The sequence below is a fragment of the Monodon monoceros genome, unplaced genomic scaffold, assembly GCF_005190385.1.
Source record: "Monodon monoceros isolate NGI ecotype Baffin Bay Population unplaced genomic scaffold, NGI_Narwhal_1 Super_Scaffold_1, whole genome shotgun sequence".
NCBI classification, from domain to species: Eukaryota; Metazoa; Chordata; class Mammalia; order Artiodactyla; family Monodontidae; genus Monodon; species Monodon monoceros.
This window is the reverse complement of record NW_021703765.1, coordinates 69,639,687-69,661,040: the sequence shown is the minus strand read 5'-3', so window position 1 is coordinate 69,661,040 and position 21,354 is coordinate 69,639,687. Positions and strand designations below refer to the sequence as shown.

The 21,354-nt window shown below is 40.8% G+C and overlaps 1 protein-coding gene across 4 annotated transcripts in view; it reads right to left on the bottom strand.

The window, feature by feature from the left end:
- Positions 1–992: 992 nt before the first annotated feature.
- The window catches only part of ACACB (acetyl-CoA carboxylase beta), a 186,003-nt gene continuing 165,641 nt past the window's right edge, over positions 993–21,354 (bottom strand). For all 4 annotated transcript variants that reach the window (XM_029224967.1, XM_029224990.1, XM_029224974.1 and 1 more), the window contains exons 55-56: positions 14,145–14,282; positions 993–1,274 (exon numbers count right to left, since the gene is read on the bottom strand). The gene's annotated coding sequence lies outside the window, so the exon portion shown is untranslated. The remainder of the gene's footprint in view (positions 1,275–14,144; positions 14,283–21,354) is intronic.

Below are 21,354 nucleotides of genomic sequence, written 5' to 3'. Positions count from 1 at the left end.
TTTTCCGTTATGCCTTTTTTCCCCAAGTCAACAATTGATTAAATCATTGGTCATTGGAGACTGATTCAACTTTTAGCCCCTCTTCCCTTCCCAGAGAGGGAAGAGGTTTTGGGGTGGGAGGTGAGCCCTGGTCTCCTGGCAACCAGCCCCCATCCTCTGGTGCATCCCAAAAGCCACCTCATTAACATAACAAAAGATGCTTTTTATCACTTGTGACACTTAGAAAGTTCCAAGGGTTTGGGGAGCTGTGAGCCAGCAACTGTGGACAAAGACCAAATATATATTTCTTATAAATCAGAACATCACATCCAAATTATTTTAACTATTTAACTTTCTTTGTACTTTTCTTTGTTGGCAAAACAAAACAAAAAACCCAAAAAGCTCCTCCTCCTTCCCACCCAATCCCAACATGCAAAATTATATCTGAAACTTACTTCTTATCAAATGTTCTTGCTTGCATCCTGCCCTTCACAGTAACCAGTGCAGAACCAGGCACAGAAGTAGTCTCAAGATAGCACTTTATAGACTCAAAATTCTCTAAATCTAAGGTATGATTAATATCTGGAAGTAGGATATTACCAAAAAGAACCTAGTTATACTGTGTGAGAAATATGGTATGTCAGAGATACTGATCCTGTCTTTATTTACATTTTTGATATTTTACTCATCATGGATTTTTTTACATTAATTTTGATTTTTTAAAAACATTGTTTATCTTGACTATTGAGTTTTTTTGGCAACCATTTAAATTTTACACCCTTGCCTCATCCTAGTTCCAGACCTTCTGAGATTCAAAGTTCATTGATTAAAAAAAAAAAAAAATCAGACGTGAACAGAAAAATATATTGCAGAATACTGGTGAGATTATGTATGTTAGGTTTATTTCTCTTTGATTCCCTTTACACTATGAAAAGAGCAATTCTGTACAATACTGTTGAAAAGGGGATGAAATATATACATAATTCTGTAAGAAATAATTTCATTTGCCGCAAAGTCTCCTAATCCAGTCAACCTCAAAAAGACCATTTCTTTTCTTTCTTCAAAAGAAATTGTGGACTAAGTTATATAGCATGAAAAAAAATAACAAAATGTCCATTGACTGATAGATGAATAGACAAATGTGGTATATCCATACAATGTCATATTATTCAGCTTTAAAGAAGAATGAGGGAGTTCCCTGGAAGTCCAGTGGTTAGGACTCTACGACTTGGCACTTTTCACTGCCTTGGCACTTTTCAATCCCTGGTCCAGGAACTAAGATTCCACAATCCGTGCTGCATGGCCAAAAAAAATAAAAAGAATGAAGTTCTGATACATACTGTAAGATGGATAAATTTTTGACACTTTGCTAAATGAAATACGTCAGACACAAAAGGCCATATATTGTATGATTCTATTTATATGAAGTGTCCAGAGTAGGCAAATCCATAGACAGAAAGTAGATTTGTGTTTGCTAGGGACTAAGGGGAGAAGGAAAAGAGTAGCAACTGCTTATGGGTATGGAGTTTCTTTGTGAGGTGACAAAAATGTTCTGGAATCGTGGTGATGATTGCACAACTTTGTGAATATACTAAAACTCACTGAACCGTATGCTTTAAACAGGTAAATTTTATGGTTTTCAAATGATAATAAAGATGTTATTAAAAACAACAACAAACAGGGAAGAAAAATTAACCACAGCATAAGAATGCTAAATATAAGAAGAGGGGGGAAATGTCTATAAAATGAAACAGAGGCTTCTAGATACATGGCCAAGAAAATATCCTGCTAAAAAGTAGGAGGCAGCTTTAGGCGGTAAAAAATGTAGTAGCTTCAGCCGGCATTTTCAGCAGATCTAATCTTAGCTTTCCTAATTGCTTAATTTTCCTGAGCCTTATTTTCTCATCTGTGAAAATGTAGATAGTGATATCTACTTCCCAGGGTTGGTATGAGGGTGGCCTTCACACACAGTAGGATTGCGACTCATGTCAGCCACAATCATGTATATCTGTGTGCTTCTGGTTGCTGTCTCAGTTCATCTCGAGAAAAAGAATAAGTCGGCAGTGACTAGACTGAATAGGCAAAAGTTATAAGAGAAAGAACATCAGAGGAGACTGCTGCCTGCAGAGAGGGAGGGAAAACTAGGTAATGAATAAATAAGAAGGAGAAGGTGATGGATAAGCAAATGGGCAAGTGGGTCATTAGAGACGGCAGGATAAATGTAGAGTAGCTAAGGCATTTAGGTACCACCTAAACTTGGGAGCTGGCTTAAAACGGACTAAGGTCCATGAAAATCTTGCAGCTCTTTGGTAATAGTAGCAAATCCTAACACAGTACTTATTCTGTGGCCAGTATTGTTCTAAGTGTTTTATACATTTTTAATCATTTACTCCCTACAATAACCTACAAGATAGATCCTGTTATTGTTCCTGTTCTCAAGTTAGGAAACGAGGCACAGAGGAGATAAATAACTTACCCAGAGTCACAAAGCCAGAAAGTCAGCTATAGTACATGGTTCTTCTATATTCCACATTTTCTCTATTGTACCTTCAAAATGTTTGCTTTATGAAGTGTGATAAAACCAAAATGTCATAGCAACTTGGGTTAGTAATAGCTTGAAATGATCTTTTAAGAGCCACGCGATTATTGTAACTGAGCTTTCAAATGTGCTATGAAAATGAAGTTGAAAAGATGTAAAACACACACTAGCCTGGGGAGTGAGCCTTGTCAGGGAATTAGACCCTGGGGCTCTCATATGGGGGCGGCGAGCCTGGCATCCCTCCCACCGAGCTTTTTGGGGAAATGGTGAACGGGTCCCCTTCTCAGGGAGAAATATGGCCAAACACCTCACACCCAATCTTCTAAAAAGTGAATTGAGAGGTGTTGGGACCGAAATCAGCAGATGTAAGGTCTAGACAATGTTCTCAATGAACAGTTTTATCACAATTTGAGCAAGTGTTTTCCCATAAATTAGAGACCACAGGGTTATATTTTTCCTTTCTGCAAGGGGGCAAATTTCCCCAGTCAAGAGGCACGTGGTGCTAATTTTCGGAGCCATAAACGTGTTCTACGTGCATTGGGGGAAAACAGTGCCTATGCTTGTAGAAGTTATTGACTGCCAATCTGTTGTTTCTTCATTTTCTTCTTTATCAGTAAATATTCATTGAGTGTCCACAGAACAAAAACAGAAAGATCTGTGACAAATCCCTCTACTTTATATGGTGAATCTGCCATCAAAAGACACAGCACCAATTCTGACGTGTCTACTGGAGACAAAAAGATTTCAGAAGGAATCTCAAACACGAGAGGGTGGCAGAAAATCCTTATCAGGTTAGGTTGTGTGTCTGCTACAGAAGTACACTATTAAACAAAAGCAACAAATCTTCAGCTTTGAAAAAGGAGTTATACTCTACAACTGAGAGCAGGAGGGACAAATCATTGCGGGGGGACTGGAGGAATTGACCCCTGCCATATCCATCATCTCCCATCACATGGAAGACCTGTCCCGACCCTTTTCTCTTTTCTGAAAGGTCTAAAAAGTTCTCCTGAGGAGGCAAAGCACATAAAAGCTGCTCCTAACAATTTTCCTTCCAGGGTGGTCTCCCTTCTTCCCAAGAAGCTCTTGGCTCTGAGGAGGGCCCAGACATTGTGTCTGAATGTTTGGCCAGGCATCTGGGGACTTCAGAGACCCCCACCCTGTGTGGGCATGAGCTCTCTCAAGAGAGATGACCCAGGCTGGATCTCAGAACTTCTACCTCCTGTGGAAACCATTCCTCAAAAGGCCTTCTGAAGTCAGTTGAGCTCAAGAAGGAATTATTTGCCATCTTGGATTGTTAAAATATGAAAGGTGGGACAACCGAAAGCTCTGAAAATCAACAGGAGACATACTCCTGCAAACTTTCTAAAATGGATTTCCTACTTCAGACGCTGACGGACGGTTTAGTAACAGGATAATAATGAAGAAACACTAAAGTGTATGATACGTGAAGGATTATTTTAGAGTAAATTAGAATAATTAACAAAAAAGAGTCCCTTGCAACCAGGAAAATTTATCCATGGCATAATGCCATGCCCAAAAGCTGCATTTAAATGATACTTAAGTGAGCAGTCTGTCAAATTATGTCCAGTATTATAATATTCATTAATTTTGAAAGAAAAACTTCTACTGCTACCCACATTCAAAAACAACAACGACAAAACAAACAAAAAACAAACAAAAAACCAACCCTCTGACGTAAACAGAGACAGTCCCAATGCAATGATTATTTTTGGTTTAACAACCCAAGACTACAACTATAAAGCCAGGTGAAACAAAGGGATAAAAATAGTGTGATTTCCTGGAAATCCCACGATGCAATTTCACTTTGAACTTGCAAGCAAATATCCAGGCATGATCTGCATACAACTGGGTGGCGTTTTGTTCTAGAACGATGGGCCCCAATTAAAAATAATGAGGCTTGTCTCCAGCCGCCAGACCCAATTAGAGATAATAAGGAGTGATAGTTCCTGAAATAGATTCATTTTTCTCTGACAGACGAATTGGGACAGGGGTCTTGGTCGGGGTCATTGGGATAGGCCTGGCAACAAAACATGGGTCACTCAGGCTTAAGAAGCCCTTACGAATCCAGTTATTAAATAAGGAAGTAGGAATAACACCACAAATCGTTCATTCATCGGCCACTTACACCCCACCACATTCAGATCTACATTGTTAGCCAAACAGGGTGACTATTGATATTAAAAACTTTAAAATAATGACCGTAACCTTTAAATGATTGTTTAAAAAAATACTGGAACGGAAGTGTGGCTGACTTCACGTATGTGTGTATGTTTATGCATGCGTGTATATGTGCACACACATTTGCCCTTCTTATTTGGAATAATTGTAGACTTGTAGTAAAAGTTGCAGAGACAGTACAGGGAGTTCTTATATAACCTTCGCCTAGTCTCCCTTAATGTTAACATCTTATATAACCTGGCACGTTTATCACAACTAAGAAATGAAATTACCATTTCTCTCAACTACACTTATTAGTCTGGGACTGGGACAAGAGAGACCAAGATGGTGTGATGGGATTGAAGTAGGGGGACAGGGATACAGCAGGAAGTAATGCAGAAACATACAAACGGCTGGGGCCCTGGGCAACCGGGACAATAATGGGACCACTCACCAGGTGAAAGAGATCACCTGCACAGGTACAGACAGGCAAGCAGGTTGTGCCCAAGGTATCTGATTACCCTCTTCTGGCAAAGGTTGCTGCAAGCTGACAGGACCTCAGCACAGAAATGTTTTCTAGACAGAGGGTTTACCCTGTAATGAAAAATAGTCATCAAGGATGCAAAGGTCTTGTGTAAGCCTTAAAGAAGAGAGAACTAAGCCACTCTCAGGATGGTGCATTTGGAAAGATTCAGTGTGAATCCATCGTCTTCACCCCTGGTTCCCTGAGCAAGATTTTAAACTCTAACAAAATAACAACGTTAACACCTATAGAAGAGACATATCAAAAAGGTGTTGTGTTTTGCAAAATATCTTAATCATAAAGAGGAAAAAAAAGTTTTAAAGATAAGTTTGGCAGATGGGATTTTTCCAAAGATGGTCACAAGAGTATCTCCCATTCCACCTGCTCTTCTAGATCTTTCCATTCCTCCATCAAAAGGTAGAGTTTAATTCCTCCCTTGAATCTAGGTGGGCTTGTGACTCACTTGTAACCAACAGAATGTGGCAGAAAGGACACTGTGTGGCTTCAAAGACACAACCGTCATCAGAGCAGCCCGGCTGTCCTGAGGCTGCCACGTTGTGTGGAAGCCCAGCTATGTGGAGAGGCCACCTGCAGCCCGTCTGGTTGGCAGCTCTCAACCTCCAGTCTCCCCAGCCAGGTGCCAGATGCGAGAGTGAACAAGCTTTCAGATAGCTTGAGCCCAGCTATCAAATCACTCCCATCCCAGCCTTCCAGTCTTCCCAGATGAGGACCCAGATATCACGGAGCAAAGACAAGTCCATCCCACTGTTCCCTACTGGAATTCATCACCCACAGGATTAGTGAGCATAATAAAAGCATGGTTGTTTATGCCACAAAATTTGGGGTGGTTTTTTATTCCCCAGTAGTAACCAAAACAATGAGGCATATACTCTCTTGACTGACCTCCATGGACCAAATCCCAAGACTAGCCATTTCTTTCCATCCCCTGTTGACACCTTAATGACACCCAGGCCTGCGGAACTCTCAAAAGCAGAAGACCTTCTAGAACCTTGTTACATAAGGTCCAGGAACTAGCAGCCTCAGCACCATCTGGGAGGGCTTAGAACTGTACCATCTCAGGCCCCATCCCAGACTTACTGAATCAGAATCTGCCTTTTGATAAGATCCCCCGGTTAAAATAAAATACTCAGGATTCTGTTTGAGTATTTCAGAATGCATGGCAGACACTGTGCACCAAAGACCAATCAGAGCTCCTTCCTCCCTTGCCTCCTATCTGACAGGATGGAAATGTAAAATGCTGGGTTTTCCAGGCTCCCTTGCAGCTAGGGGAGGCAACACGGCCCATATTTAGCCAAAGAGCTACAGGTGGGAGTGCCTGGGAGAGGCTTTCAAGAAATCTTTTAAAGAAGGAAGATCCAATTTATGTATAGGTCTTTCAACACATCACGAAACATTTTAAAAACACATCCGGTTCTCTGCTTTTCATTGCTGTACAGTATTCCAGGTATACATCTGCCTTGTTCAACCCATCCATTTCCCTAATGATAGATACTTAGGTCATTTCCAGCTCACCACTCCCTCAAAAAGCAGCGTGATGAACATCTCAGATGTGTTCTCTTTTGAACATACACTCAAGTCCTCTCAGGAGTGTATGCCCAGGAGCGAGACTACTGGGTCATAAAGCACATAAGAACATAATTTCATTGCATTCTGCAAAACCCTTTTCTAGAATGATCGTAGAAGTCAGTTTGTCCTTCCTTCAATAGTGCATTACGGCTCCTGGTTCTCTGTATCAGAGCCTTTCCTTGGCACTTTCAGGTTTTACAATCTTTGCCAGTCTCGTGGGTATAAAGTGGTATTCCATTGCAGTTTACTTTGTATTACTGATTATTTGTGAAGTTAGAGAGAATGATTAACCACAAATGTTTATTAGCTAGTCAGTTTCACCTTTATGAGCCAGCCAGAGAAACTTTTCTCACATGCATGAGTGCATTTCTGGGTCTCTATTCTTCTTCACTGTTCATGTGTGCTTTCATTATGCCTTAAGAGTGTGGATTAATAATTGATTGGAATTTTCTCAAATGGTTTAATTAAGGAGAACTGACATATTTACAATGCTAAATTATCACCTCCAAATCATTAGGGAAATGCAAATCAAAATACAATGAGATATCACTTCACACCCATTAGCATGGTTATAATTTTTTTAAAAAATACACAAAATAACAAGTGTTGGTGAAGACGTGGAGAAACTGGAACCCTTGTGCACTGCTGGTAGGACTGTAAAATGGTACAACTACTATGGCAAACAGTATGGAAGTTCCACAAAATATTAAAAATAGAATTATCATACAAAATTAGAATTCCATACAGAATTGGAATCCGGAATTATCATACAAAATTAGAATTCCATACAGAATTGGAATCCAGAATTATCATACAAAAATAGAATTCCATACGGAATTGGAATCCAGAATTATCATACAAAAATAGAATTCCATACAGAATTGGAATCCAGAATTATCATACAAAAATAGAATTCCATACGGAATTGGAATCCAGCAGTGCCAATTCTGGGTATATATCCCAAAGAATTCAAAGCAAGGACTCAATCAGATATTTGCACACCCATGATCCTAGCAGCATTTTTCAAAACAGACAAAAGGTGGAAGCTATCTAAATGTTTATTGATGAATGAATGGATAAACAAAAATGTGGTGTGTCCACACACACACACACACACACACACAAAGATGATTACTCAGCCTTAACAAGGAAGAAAATGCTGACACATGCTGCAACATGGCTAAAACTGAAAGACATTACACTAAGTGAAATAAGCCAGATACAAAAGCACAAATGAGGCACAGAGTAGAGTCAGATTCATAGAGAGAGAGAAGAATGCTTGTGACCAGACACTGGAGGCAGTTAGTGTCTGATGGGTACAGAGTTGCAGCTGGGGAAGACAAAAAGAGTTCTGGAGATGAATGGTGGTATAGTTATACAACAATGTGAATGTACTTAATGCTACAGAACTGTACACTTAAAAATGGTTAAGATGGTAAATTTTGGGCTTCCCTGGTGGCGCAGTGGTTGAGAGTCCGCCTGCCGATGCAGGGGACACGGGTTCATGCCCCGGTCCGGGAAGATCCCACATGCCGCGGAGCGGCTGGGCCCGTGAGCCATGGCCGCTGAGCTAGCGTGTCCAGAGCCTGTGCTCCGCAATGGGAGAGGCCCACGTACCGCAAAAAAAAAAAAAAAAAAAAAGAAAGATGGTAAATTTTATTTATTTTACCACCATAAATAAATTACCTCATGCATGAAAAATTGTCTCTCTCTCCATTTATTCTCATCTTGTTTCTGGATCTTTCAAAGTTTTAAAACTATTCTCCATTAAAGTGTTTTGCAACAATGAACTATCAGATAGAGAAATTAGGGAAATGATCCCATTTACAATAGCATCAAAAATAATAAAATGCTTAGGAATAAATGTAACCAAGTAGGTGAAAGATCTGTACAATGAAAACTACAACACATTGAAATAAATTACACACACAAATAAATGGAAAGATATTTCATGTTCATGGATTGGAAGAATTAATATTGTTAAAATGTCTGTACTACTCAAAGCAAACTACAGATGCAATGCAAAATTCCAGTGTTTTTTTGTTTTTTTTTTTAACAGAGATAGGAAAAAAAATCCTGAAATTTGTACAGAACCACAAAAGACCCTCATAGCCAAAATAATATTGAGAAAGACAAGCAAAGCTGGAGGCATCATGCTTCCTGATTTCAAACTATATTACAAGGTCATAGTGGTCAAAACGTGTGGTATCGGCATTAAAACAGACACATAGATCAATGGAACAAATAGAGAGCCCACAAATAAACCCATACATATATGGTCAATTAAGTTATGACAAAGGCACCAGGAATATACAGTGGGGAAATGACAATCTCTTCAATAAATGGTGTTGGGAAAACTGGACAGCCATGTGCAAAAGAATGAAACTAGACTCCTATCTTACACCATACAAAAAAAAAATAAATCAACTCAGTATGGATTAACTTAAACATAAGACCTAAAACTGTAAAACTCCTCAAAGAAAACATAGGGGATAAACTCCTTGACACTGGCCTTGGCAATGATGTTTTAGATTTGATACCAAAAGCAAAGCAGCAAAAGCAAAAATAAATAAGTGGGAGTAAAACAAACTAAAAAGCTTCTGCACAGCAAAGAAACCTAGCAAGAAAATGAAAAGGCAACTTACAGAATGGGAGAAAATATTTGCAAACCTCCTATCTGATAAGGGTTCAATATCCAAAATATACAAGGAACTCATACAACTCATAGCAAAAAACAAAAACCCCAGTTAAAAAGTGGGCAAAAGACCTGAACAGACATTTTTCCAAGGAAGACATACAGATGGCCAACAGGTACATGAAAAGATGCTCAACATCATTAATCATCAGGGAAATGCAAATCAAAACCATGATGAGGTATCATCTCACACTTATTAGAGTAGCTCTCATCAAAAAGACAAAAGATAACAAATGTTAGCAAGAATGTGTGGAAAAGGGAACCCTTGTGCACTGTTTGTGGGAATGTAAATACACTGATACAGCCACTAGGGAAAACAGTATGGAGATTCCTCAAGAAATTAAAAATAGAACTGTATGACCCAGCAATCCCACTTCTGGTTATATATCTGAAGGAAACGAAATCACTCTCTTGTTGAGATATCTGCACCCCCTTGTTTATTGAAGCATTATTCCCAATAGCCAAGGTATGGAAACCACCCAAATGCCTGTTGACAGATGAATGGATAAACTCAGCATGGTATATATACACAATGGAATATTATTCAGCCTCAGAAGGAAATCCTGCCATTTTCGACATCATGGATAAAGCTAGAGGACATTATGTGAAGTGAAGTATGCCAGACAGAGAAAGACAAATACTGCATAGTATCACTTACATGTGAAATCTTTAAAAAAAAAAAAAAGAAAGAAAAAGACAAACCCAAAGAAACAGAGCGAAAAGTGGTTGCCAGGGGTTGGGGACTGGGGTTAATAGGGCGAGGTTGGGAAAGGGTGCACATTTTCAGCTACAAAATGAACAGTCTGAAGATCTAATGAAAAACATGGTGACTATAGTTGATAACACTGTCTTATATAATTAAAATTTGCTGAAAGCAGATCTTAAATGTTTTCACATACAAAAAAGGTAAGTATGTGAGGTGATTTGTTAATTACCTTGAAGGGGGTGAATCCTTTCACAACATCTATGTTTATCAAATCATCACATTTGTACCCTTTAAATCTTACAATTGTCAATTATACCTCAAAAAAGCTAAAAAAAGTTTTGGATACATCTCATTCTTTTTAGTGGCATATAACATGTGTTTATTGATTGATTGATTGATTGAGGTAAGAACATTTAACGTGAGTTTTACCCTCTTAAATTTTTAACTGTGTAACGCAGTGTTGTTAAGTGTATTTTACTGGTGTAGTGTTCTACAGACACCTTACCCCATCCTACACCTTTCCAGGCCCCTCTCCCACAAGAAGCCCAATTCTTTCTTGTTATTTTCCAGACCAGAGGAAATCAGGTGGATAAACAAGGTATTGGTGATTTAACAAGTGAATTTTAAAACACCAACAAGGAATGAGATAAGAGCATAAAAGAATGGCTTCACACCACCCTGGACAACCGGAAGGCAGATTATTTGGAAAGAAAAACAGGCAACTAACTGGACCGCTCTTGTACCGAGGATCTTGACAAGTGTCAGATCCTAGGGAGCCATCCTTTCACCAGAAGACCCTGTCTGAAGGTCTTGGAAAAAAGAAGGAGGAAGCCTGCATTTCCCAATTCTGAGACCTAAAGGTGTGTTTGAATAGTAACAGCTAGTATTTATTTGTCTAAGAGAGGAGAGTAGACATACAGTAGATAATCCAGGAGTGCCTTCTATGTGCTTACAGGATGTAATCAACAACATCCAACTACATGCACATTCCTTCTACCCTCTGCCCTTGGGACCAACAGACCTTGGCTTCCATCTGCTTGTCTGCTCCTTAGACCCAGCTGGGTGGGAAAGATACCAAGATGGCCAGAATTGGGAGGGACTGCTAACAAGGATTGTTTTCAGCTGATGGGGGTCTCTGCCCTAACTTAAGAGAGGCAATGAGGAGCTCTTAGACCATGCTGTGTCCTATGATCGTTGACAGGTGGGTAAGCTCAGTTCAAGTTATTTTGCTTTCTGTCCCCCTTAGTTTTCTCCTGACTGGGACAGTTCTGAGCAGGTAACGAGGGGCAGCTTAGTTAACAGTTATCAGTATGGCCAAGGGTGAGTCTGCTCTATCGTTCACCATCAACATCGTACGCGTGGAGAGCCTGTAAAGGACTTAAAAGTTACACACACCAAACAGATGAAAACCAATAAACTCAACATCTAGAACAGTGCCGTCAGTAGAACTTCCTATAACGATGGTGATGATCTGGGTCTGCATTGCCCAATATGGTAGCCATCCAGCCCTTGAGATGTGGCTAATGAACAAGCAACAAATTTAAATTTTAATTCATTTTAAATAGCCCCATGTGGCTATTGACTACTATATGAGACAGTGAAGGTTTTGTTTTTTTCAATCTGTTCCTTTCCTCCCCAGTCTTACAATAGTCCAATGGTTGTCAGCCAGGGGCAACTTTGCCCCTGAAACCCAGGAGTCATTTATCATTGGAGATATTTTTGGTTTCATCGTGGGGGGTGGGGTGTCACTGGCATCCAGTGGGTAGATACCAGGGTTGCTGCTAAACATCCTACAAAGCCCAGGACAGCTCCACACCCCCAGAGAATCAACAAGCCCAAATGTTAACACCAAGGCTGATAATCCTTCTCTAGCCTTGTTTATGGTAAGCAAAGCTTTTCATAATTTGTACAACTATTATATTCATTTTCTTGATTTTTCAAAAAATGTATTAAATTACGGTAAAACACATAAAATTTGTGGGGTAAAACACATAAAATGGCAACTACCATTCTACTTTCTGTCTCTGTGAATTTGACTGTTTCTAGGCCCCTCATATAAGTGGAAAGATGCACTGTTTGTCTTTTTGTGATGGTTTATTTCACTTAATATAATGTCTTCAAGGTTCATCCATGTTGTAGCATGCGTCAGAATTTCCTTCCTTTTTAAGGCTGAATACTATTAAGTTCTGTTTATCCATTCACCCACTGGTGGACACGTGGGTTGCTTCCACCTCTTGACTCTTTTCCATAACGCCGTGAACATGGATGTGTCATTTACTTGATTTGAAAGAAACTGGGAATGATTTTAAACTTACAGAAAAGTTGCAAAGATTATACAGAGAGCTCTCATCAGCTCCTCACTTAGTCTCCTCCATTACTATTTCATATCACCATGGTACGTTGTCACAACTAAGAAACCAAAGGTGGGACATTTCTATTAACTGCACTCCAGACTTAATTCAGATTTTACCAGTTTTTTTCCACTAATGCCCTCTTCTTCCTCCAGGATCCAACCCAGGACACCACACTGCCTTTAGTCGTCACCCCTACCCGGTCCCTTCTGGGCTGGGACAGTTTCTTGTTCTTTGTTTTTCATGACCATGACAGTTTTAAAGGGCACGGGTCAGGTATTTTGTAGAATGTGCCTCAATTTGGGTTTATCTGTTCTCATCAGTAGAGCAAAAGTTAGAGATTTAGAAAGAATACCACAGAGGTGAAGTGCATCTCTGCGCGTCCTACCCCATCCCCTCAGGGACTCATGGCATCCACATGACATCACTGATATTAACTTTTATCACTGGGTTAAGGTTGTATGGGCCAGGCTGCTCCCCTGTAACGTTACTATTTTTCCCTCTCTATACACTGTTATTCAGAGGTGAGTCGTTAAGACCAGCCCAGTGGGGAAGGGGGAGGAAAGGGGAGAGAATTAGTAGCCGCCTCCTGGAGGAGAGAGTATGTAAATACATTATTTGGGATCTTCCGTTAAGAATATTTCTCGTTTCTCCCCCATTTATCGATTTTTTTTCAATCATTCATGTCGGTACATGCTCATGGATATTTATTTTACACTTTAGGTTATACTCCAATTTTTTGGTTTGTTTTGGCCATCCCTCGCTTTTCTAAACAGTATATCAACAACTATGTATCTTGCACTTGATACTTGAACATGTTTCAAACCTGATAGGCTTTTTCCAAGGAATGAGTCTTAGCCTCAGTGTTACTGATATCATTGATAATTATGACAATAAAGGCCACATTGATCATTCTGAACAAGGTCCTATCCACCCCAGCGCCTGAGAAACAGAGCTGAGCTAAGAGCCAGTTGCCAAGCTGGCTCTAGAATAATCCTGAGAAGCTTACAAGCGTCCCCTCAAGATGGGGCTGCCAAACCCTTCTGGGAGGGTAATTAATTGGTCCAATAGAGGACATGGTCATTATCACTCAGCTGGCCCATCTCTGTCACAAATCCCTGGGTTCAGGAAAAGCAGTAAAACCCGTGTGGGGTGCACATGCCTAAAAGCAAGACAGTTCCTGGAGTCAGACATACACAGTGTTCACTCGTACTTTTGTTTTGAGCTCTGTAACAAAACGGTGTTTGGAAACAATACTTAGGATAAACAGTTCATTTGGATATAAGGTTTTGCTTTGTTTTTCAGAAACAAATCCTAAACAGCCAAGGGAATTGCCTTAAACTCTTTTAGGCATTCAGGCTTTTGGGTTTTCTTCTGAGACAACTTATTCTCCTGATTGGAAAGTTATTTCTCACCTTTACATCTGAAATCAAACCAGAGATTTGGAGGGAGAACTTATGTGGTTGTATATAGACATTGCCTATGAATCTTAATTACCACTGAAATGGCTACGCTCTGATTTTAAAATGTTGTAAACAGTTATTTTAAGAGTACAAATAGTTTAAAAAGAAAACAGGCTTACTTACCTAGTTCAGAGTCCCAAGAACACACTGGCTGCTCACTTACTGTAACGTGGTCTGGATTCAAGACTGTGTGTACGAGGGTGCCATTTTCACTCTCAACATTAAGTATGTCAAGGGGTTTTCAGTCTGTGGCTCTGCGGGCTGACAGTTTCAAAATCAGGGGCATTGTATCAATCTTTAGGAGTCCTTTTCATTTCTGGTGCAGATTAATTTCTGAAGCAGAGAACCCTCCCTAGCCCCCAGTCCATGTAGCACAGGGTGACTTTCTTCCCCGCAATTAGTGAATAGCAGGTATTGGTTTTGATAACCAGCTCTCTGGGCTGGGCACATCTGCCAAATTCCCACTGCACGTCCCACTATGAAGTTGCTCTTTACAGGAATTCTCGTGGAATTTACAAGAGTTAAAGCTAAGCACACTGAGAGGGTGCTTCTGCATAGACACTTGGTAGGTTTCAGAACACACAGAAGGCACTGCAGAATATGGCACAGGCTAGGTGATGAAACGCGGGCATCCTTAGGGACTGAGCGTCTCAAACAAGTCAGGCGCTAGGACCTCCACCGCATTTCTCCAGGCTGAAGTTGTGGAGGTCTTTTTGTCCGTTACACCCATGCATGTAATCAGCGATTGTTCCTATTGTAAATCCCAGATTCACCATCTGTAGGTTCCAAAGGGCTGGGTGACTGTTAATATCCTGTCCCTATGGGATTAATCTGAAATTTCACACTAAATGATTTTTAAGTATAATTTGTTACAAATGATACAACATTACCATTTCTAAAACAAACAGCCAGGATTGTTACCTTGCAATAAAAAGCAAAAAGTTTGTGTGCTACTGTTTTGCATTCACTTCTCTTTAGACACAAATAGAGGTATGAAAAAAAAACCAAAACAACCCAGCCCAGAACCTTGGGAAGGGGTTTTAAGTAAGGGAACACACTGCTTTTTTATTCCTGGTGAACAGGATCTTAACGTGCAGTAGTGATAAAAGTAAGAGAATTCTCTGAGCAGTCTTTAAAAACCACTCAGGGTTGTCTGGTGTTTGCAGAAAAAAGAAACTTACAGTAAAAAAAATCCAAGTTTGGATTCTCTATTGAGCAAAGAACTGTTAAAAGCTTTTTGTAGACAAATGAGGAGCCTCCAAAATCAGTCTGTGATATTAAAAAGAGCTGGCTTGAAGTGTGCAGAGAATATTCTTTTTCACGTCTTGGTTTGTTACACGAAAGGTGTTACTCCAATCAAAAGTTTTAACGCTACGAATTTCAAAATATATTGTCCAAAATAGCATATTATTTGGAATAAAGTCTAACCACAGCCAGGATACCAAACATTGAGACAGTTTTGCATACTTTACTAAGAATGAAGCCTTCCCACTAGATTGAAACACATACAGCAATTTTATTTTCCTGAACTTTTTAGGGTGGGTTCAAATTTTCCCTTTTATGGATCAGATGGTTGAGATGTTGGAACCACTTCAACAGTTACAAAGTTCGCTCAACTTCATTTTTATTATAATCTACCCCATAAGCTAAATGTATGACACCTATGGGACCTGTGTGGTGACCAGCAATTCCCTGGGATGTAGCTACATCCCTCTCAGTGGGATGTGCCTTGTCCCAAGCCATGCATCATTCAAAAAGATGCCTAAAAGGGCCTGCCCATTAGAAACCACTCAGTGCAGAAGTGTAGGAGGGTGGGGTTCCGTTACCACTTCTTCCCCAACCCCTGACACGGTCAGGTAGAATAGCTAAAGTGAGCCAAATCAGAGTTATTTCCTCCTGTCTCATATGGGTGCAACTGCACCCCCCCACACACACACACCATTGTAAGGACCAAGAAAGATGTACAAAGCACTTAGCACATCATCATGCAGAATAAGTTTTCCAGAAAGGATACCTTATATTTTTTTTTATTAGCTACTGACCATCTTTCTGAGGTTCTGACAGCATCACGGGCACAAAAACCATTTTACTTTTGTCTTCATTATTATAAGAAAACAAAGATCCAAGAAAAACATGGTCAGAGACCAATGGCAAAGACCCTGGCCTTGGGGTTGGGCGATAAGGAGTAGTGGAGCCTGTGGCAAACTGGAAAGCACGTGACCCTCCCTCTAACAGGGGTGGGGGGTTCGGCAGCGGCATTCAGTCTGAGCCATCCGAGCCGAGGGCTCCCTCCTGGGATTGTGGGCCTAGCACGGCCAACTTTTCAGATTTTTCAAGAAAAGCTGGAAATCACAGCTTGAAGGATTTTAAAATGCTGGCTTCTAATTCAGGTTTTTAAAAAGAAAGCCCATGACCCAAACAAAGCCTGTCTGTGGCTGCGTGTGGCCTGCAGACCCCTGATTAAGGATGCCCGCTAGAAACCAATAGAAAAAGACATACAAAGAAAACAGAATATAGAATAGCGATCGTCACAGTTCTGTCTAATAATGTAGACTCTGATTAGATGTGGAATGGTATATTTATTGCACCCATAATATAGATCTAGAGGCTGCAGCAATATACAATGAGAATATACATATACACACATGACAAAGTATGCAAAGTGGCCAGATTAAATCAATTATAGAATTCAGAGGCAAGAGCCTTCCCCACATGGTGATTGCTGAATGGGAATTCCTGGTGGATAAATGAAAGAAAGGGCTTAGATTGGGTAAAAGTACGGATTGGGGCAGGAGATAACGATCTTGGATATTTTTTTCGTACCTAAAACAACATTATCTTGAGGGAGCCTAATCTAATGTCTCTCTGGATGCCAGAAAAGGCTGTCCAACCTTTCAGATCACAAGAGAACTGTAGTAAATCCAGACTATTGATTTGAAAGGTTGAGAGAGCTTCCCAGAGTGACTCAGTTGATTCCTTATTTGCTCCAGCAGAATCTAGCTACAGAACAATTACGAACCTTTAGGAATACAAACTCACCTGGAAACACAGCCCGTCATTGGTTGAGCATCTCCTATACATCAGGTGCTATTTCCAAGCCTCACACAGCCCTGACAGATGGGTGTTGTTTTTTCAAAACGGGGAAACAAAATTAAGGGAATAACTCACCCCAAAACTACTCAGAAGGGAGGGGCAGCACTGAGACTTGAACCCTGGTTGGCCTCACAGCCGAGCCATTACAAAGTCCCCCTCCTAGGGTGCTGTCATCACATTTAGAGTCTGCAGGGAATGGGTGATTCTAAATATTCTAATTCATATGGAATTGCTATGTTAAGATGTCTGTGATTATTTACTTTCCAAAAATAAAATATGCTTCAGGTCAAGATTATGCCAAACAATTAGATGTGTCTTTTTTTATTCAAGAAGTATCTCATAGTTTTTCAGGGCCGGATAAATGAGCGTTACATCAAGGAGCATTATAACAATGTAGATAGCCATACCAGCCGAGATCACCCAGCTTTTTAAAATATTTTTATTCTAGGAGCCTGTTTTAGTCTCTAAAGTCTTTGGGGGGTTTTTTGTTTATTTTTTTTAGCCTTTGTGTTTTTAAACTGAAGCCAAATAGAAAGACAACAGGCCAATAGTTTCGATGTGGTCACTGCCAAGATACATACATTGAAATTGATACCGGATTTTAAGTTTTTTTTTTTCAAAGCATTTTATTTTTTTACTCTGAATTATCACGATTAGCTGTAATTAAATTTGTTAAAACAACAGAAACTCGCTTGTCCATGTTCAACAGAAAAATTGCTACTTGTGTACATGGACTTGGCACTGACATTCTAGGATGCGGTGTAGAACTCCATGGAATTTCGGCACTGGGTGAGCCTCAGAGCTCTAATCCGACTTGTCTCTGGTTTGTGAATCCCCCTTCACCTCTTCTTAACCTTTGCATCAGCAGCTGGGTCAAGGGCACTTTCTACCATCAGAGGAGACAGGCCAGCCTGGGACTGCTCTTAGTGTTAGCAAGTTTTTCCTTATCCGGGTTAAAATAAGCCCTGGAACCTACAACCCAGTGATCTCAATTTGGCTTTGGGGAAGTCGCAGACAAAAAAAGCCTCTGGGTTTTATTCTTTCAACACTCAAATTCTCAAAAGAAAAGAAATTAATAAAAGGAATGCCTAGACATTGCCAAAACAACAACTAAATTATTATAAAGGGGAGGAGAAAGCTCCAATAACCTGCTTGGAGCACATTCAAGGGTCCCACTCAATAAAAGGCTGAATTTATTAGCTACCAACCACCTTTCTGAAGAGTAGGACAGGGTAGTGATTGAACTAGCGGAAGCAATGGGGTACCATCAAGATATAAAAACCTTAAGAGTACTCCCTTCCTGGAAACCTCCAAGGGTTTAGCATCCTTTTATTAAATAAGACGTATGCCAACAATTATAAGTGGCATTAGCCTCTACAGGCGCACTCCCAAAGAACCATAATACACATATCAGTCATGCTAACAAGAGCAAAAGAGATCAACGGCCAGTGTACTTTCATGATCTCCCACAGAAAAAACCCATTCTGTCCTCCCATCTGCAGAAGCTGTGTTTAGACATCAAACAGGGGCTTCACAGCGCCGTGGAACCGACATCTTAGGAAATCAGAAGTTACTTTTAGAGGTAGCATCAACCTTGGGGAGTGAATACTGGGTAAGCTTTCTGTTGAGAACTTTCTTATGAGAAAATGCCACCTGACTAGATTTTGCAATTGACAAAGCAAGAAAAAAAAATTTTTTTTAAACCTGTAAGTCTCCTGCGTGCCAGACACAGTCCAGGGTGCTGTGGCCTAGACGGGTTGTTCTGGTATAATCATTCGTGAAAAAGCACCTTGACATTTCTGCTTCAAAGATATGCCCTGCGGTTCACTACACCAGCCAGTGAATCAGGGTGGGAGAAAGAGAAGTGATTATTTATTGCTACAAATCATATATTCCTGACCATGCGCCCTTTGCCCCCTCACTACCGGAAAATTAGAACAAGCAAAGCAAAAGTCAAGAACTTAGGAAAAAGAAGAAAGAGTCATAGCCTGTAATAATATCAAGCTGCTTTCTGGTCACACAAAGCCTGCTTTAAACTTGCTAAGTGAGTGAGTAGTTTTTAATCCTTCAATAGCAGCACAGTTCCTACACACTGCCTATGAACTGGTCTTCCCAGTTATGACTGAGTTGGTTTTAAGCTCATCAACAACATCCCAAACAAACATTTCTTACATAGCCTTGGGCACCCTAGCTCTGAACAGACCAGGCAAATAATCTACTGCTTAACTCCCAAAACTTCAGAAATACCAGCCCAAGTTGGAACATTCTCTGCTACATCAAACCAGAGAGCAAGCAGAAAAGCCATATACCTATTGTTTTTGCTCCTTTCTGCATTTCCTTTATAACCAGAGGACTGAGGAACTGTTGAGGCTTTCGGAAATCTTGCTAGCAGGGAAGCATATCCATTTGCAAAATCAGAATCGATCTGAGGCTCTCCGTAGCCAGAAGCAAATGATAAGGTGCTATATAGCCATGGAAACAGGTGAATTTCACATTCTTTCATTTAAAAAAGAAAAAAGGGTAGTATTGGCCATCTTTATGTAATTCAGTAAGATCACCTGGTACAGGTGCCCATATTTATTCAATCAGAGAATTGCCGGAGACTTGTTACAAAACAAGAATTCCCCAGCTCTTCCCTTTTATGGTTCTAATTTCACCCCAGGTGACTCTTATAATTCAGCAGGCTTGAGAAATACCATACATTTATAAAAGGGAAAATACATTAACCTAACAAAAGAAGGATTTCTGCTAAGTTACCTGGGTTTTCTGAATAACTCTAACAGTAGGCGTTTGAGTGGCAATATTGTCACCAACCAACCCTGAAGCAAAGAACTCAAAAGCTCAACTCTTTAGGGAAATGATACAGTTGCTAACCAAAAATCCCTGCAGAGAGGCCAAGTTCCTAAGGAAAAAAAGGGGGTTTTGAGGACTGCCCAGGACAAACTGAACCTCTATTTTTAAAAAATGTTTTATTTTAGTGAAAGGTCTTTGCTCTTTTTTCTCCATAGTGCATGAGTCTACAGAACTCAGATTGTCTGCCTTTTATTTTAAAAGCTTTACTGACTCCACCAGGCTTCAGAAGGGAGACTTTCTTTCCAAACCACTCTACAGATATAAAATTATACCTGGATGAAAAGGACTGTTACTTCAAAAGGAGGTTGTCACGTCAACCCCCCACCCCTCCCACACTATTTACTGACAACTCCATTAAGGATTAACAGAAATAAACCCAAATGCTTTGAATGCTTACAACTTAACCTCTGAATTAATTGGAGGTCATTCGGGGACATTCAAAGCAATGTAAACTACACTGCTACATTAGTGACGTAGTAAACTACATTACTACAGTGTAAACTAGAACCGGTCAAAATACACATTTTCAATATATGCAGGTCGCAGAGAGATGAAAACTGAGACGTTTCATGACCATGACCTTAACTAACATCTGTAAATTACATTTTCCCCCCTAGAGACTGCAAGCTGATCTATTTTCTTCTGGCAGAGAAGAAAGGAGCAAGGGCGCCCAGGTGCTACAAGAAAACCATCCGGGACATGGAGCAACGCCAAGGTCACAGCCCACCTGAGTGAAAAATGAAATCCAGGTACTGTACACTCAGCCTAGGCAGTCCCGGCTCCTTCTTGAAAGTACACAGTAGGTCGGAAAGGCTTCCCAACCACAGGTGCGGAGACGCGGTTCCCCTGCCCGCTACGGGATAAATAAACAACGTGAGGACAGCCTGGAGAAACCCAAGAAGCACTGGATGCCCGGCCTGACTCGGCCAGAGGCGCAGATTTGAGTCGAATATCCACACGCAGGGGCAGAGGCTGTGGAGTCGCCGTGGCCTAGTTCGAATCCCCACTCTGCTCGTGCGCCCTTGTCCACTCATTACCGCCCAGGGCTTCAGTTTCCCTCTGTGCCAAAAGGGGACCATCCTCTCCCCTAAGGGGATGGTGTGAAGGATAAACGAGGCGGCAGAAATAAGCAAATAAAGGATGACTGTGACTATTATTGCTGTTGTTATTTCAAACTATTCCAATAGAGGCTCAAGAGGGAGGGAGTCGAAAATGCAAGCTTTCTCGGGGGATCAAACTAACTCAAGCCCCACTTCTAAAGCGTCTGGGGAGACCTTTGTCCGCGCTCGACCCCGCCGCCGCCCGCGGTCCGCGCCACCTTTCCCGCGGCGGGCGCGGGGCGGGGCAGCCGGCGGCGCGGGCCGGGCGGCGGGGAAGGCGGGAGCGC